We start from the raw sequence: 2,818 nt of genomic DNA on the forward strand, positions 1-2,818 counted from the left end.
TATCAGAGCGGAGAGATTTATGTTGGAAGCATAACCGACCACCACATGTTATTATACGTTTTCGGTCCCAATCATATGTTTTCATGACATGTTGCTTGTGATTGTGCATTTGGTCACTACCCTACGTGAGAACTACTTACTGGGTAAATTATGTACTCATCCTATATTTTTACAGACTTTGTAGGTAAAAACACAGCGTAGAGAGCATAGTTGGACGTCGCTCAAATGGCCAACCATCAAACTCACTATTATAGACACATGCATTTTGTACCACCACGCTAATGTTTTATGGATCCTGGTGTTTTGATAAATAAATTTCTATATAGTTTTTTTCTATCTAATTAATAAAATTTAGATATGTTCTTTGAAATTTCAACCAAAACTCATCTCATGATAGAAAAGTCTAAGTATGCATGTCGTAGCGGTCGGATCATAAGGTGTAAGGATCCGGGCGTTACAAACTGGATTGACTATAACCTGACCACTCTGCTCAACGAGCTGCAGACTTTTCAGTCCCTACATGAAAACAAGGACAAGAAAGGTGAGGCAAATGTTGCTTCATCTTTTAAGAAGTTCCACAGAGGATCAACCTCTGGAACTAAGTCTGTACCTTCTTCCTCCAGCACCAAAAAGTTGAAGAAGAAGAAGAAGGGTGGAAAGGGGAAAGCTAACCCTGTAATAGCTGCTCAAAGGGGCAGAAATCCAATCAAGGCTACAGAGGGAATTTGTTTCCATTGCAACCAAGATAGGCATTAGAAGAGAAACTGCCCCAAATACTTGGTAGAAAAGAAGAAAGCCAAGCAAGGTAAATTTGATTTACTTGTTTTGGAAACTTGCTTAGTGGAGAATGATGATTCTTTTTGGATTATTGACTGTGGGGCCACTAACCACATTTGTTTTTCATTTCAGGAAATTAGTTCCTGGTGGCAACTAGAAGCTAGTGAAATGACGATGCAGGTTGGAACTGGGTACGTCATCTTGGTTGTGGCAATAGGAGGAAGTCGATTGACTTTACAGAATGTCTTGTATTAGATAATGTTTATGTGGTTCCTGATTTGAAAAGTAACCTTATTTCTGTAAAGTGTTTGTTAGAACAATCCTATGCAATCAACTTTTTGTTAATAAAGTGTTTATTTTAAAAAATGGTGTTGATATTTGTTCTACAAAACTAGAAAGGACCTTTATTTTACTAAGACCATTAGCTACTAAGGCCCTCCATAATGTTTAAATGTTTAAAACTACAATAACTCAAAATAAAAGACTTCAAATTTCTCCAAAAGAAAATGTCCAACTTTGGCACCTAAGATTAGGTCACATAAATCTCAATAGGATTGAGAGGTTAGTAAAGAACAAACTACTAAATGAGTTAGAAGAAAATTCTTTGCTATTATGTGAGTTATGCCTTGAAGGCAAAATGAAAAGAATACCTTTTACTGGAAAAGGTCATAGGGCCAAAGTACCTCTTAAGCTCGTACATTCAGACCTTTTGTGGATTGATGAATGTCAAGGCTAGAGGGGGTTATGAATTTTTCATCACTTTTACTGATGATTATTCTAGATATGGGTATGTTTACTTAATCCAACATAAGTCTAAGTCTTTTGAAAAGTTCAAAGAATTCAAGGCTGAAGTTGAAAATGAATTAAACAAAATGATTAAAACAATTCGATCTGATCGAGGTGGAGAGTTTATGGAACTATCTTTCTAGAACTATTTGATAGAACATGGAATAGTTTCCCAACTCTTAGCACCTAGTACACCTTAGCAGAATGGTGTATCAGAAAGGAGAAATTGAACCTTATTGGACATGGTTCGGTTTATGATGAGTTATGCTTTCTTATCTGACTCGTTTTGAGGTTATGTAGTAGAGACTGCAGTGTATATCCTGAACTGTGTTCCATCCAAGAGTGTTGTCAGAACACCTTTGGAATTATGGAATGGTCGTAAAGTTATTTTACGTCATTTCAGAATTTGGGATTGGCCAACACACGTACTTGTGGCTAATCCTAAGAATTGGATCCACGTTCAAGATTAGGCTTATTTGTAGGCTACCCAAAGGAATGAGTGGCAAAGGGTTAATGGGAAGGTACAAACCTTAAAGAATAAATTAGTGGCAAAGGGTTATTGTCACACCCCCTCCCGATTTACCCTCTAAAATCGAAAGAGGACATGACGGCAGAAAGTACCGACCTACTTGCCAGCACTTACTTCCTAACTTAAGTGAAACCTGATTTAGATCTTAATATGCAAAAATGACTTGGCAATAAATCAACTATGATTTTAACCAGCATAAAAACTTAATTACAATTCCATAACAACAACCATATGTCAAACAAAAAACATAAGAATGAATATGGGTCCTAAAATAAGTTTCACAAGTCCCAGACTCCTCTCACAATATGTGTACATCAAAACAAGCTTAACCTAAGCTTCTTCCTTCGATAATCAAGCTTTGAGTGGCAAGCTGCAGTGGGTTCAACTGCGAGGAAACTAACCATTACCTAAAGAAAGGAAAACATTTGAAAACAATGAGTTGGTTGTTTAGTGAGTAACTCATAGAAATACGGATGTCTTCTTAAGCCTTTCATATGCATTAATGTAAATAAATAAACATGACGGAAACAATCTCAATCAACATACATAGTATCATACATTAATCATCATGTCATAATCAATCATACTGTCGAACCTTAGTTGAGAACGAGCATTCATAGCTCAATCTCTCAACATCCATTCATGGCCGTGAGACCCATACTTTGGTCCCATCATAAAGACTATAGCCAGGAGACCTATACTTTAGCCTCTCATAAAGAACTACCT

Source organism: Benincasa hispida, chromosome 5 (genome assembly GCF_009727055.1).
Source record: "Benincasa hispida cultivar B227 chromosome 5, ASM972705v1, whole genome shotgun sequence".
NCBI classification, from domain to species: domain Eukaryota; kingdom Viridiplantae; phylum Streptophyta; class Magnoliopsida; order Cucurbitales; family Cucurbitaceae; genus Benincasa; species Benincasa hispida.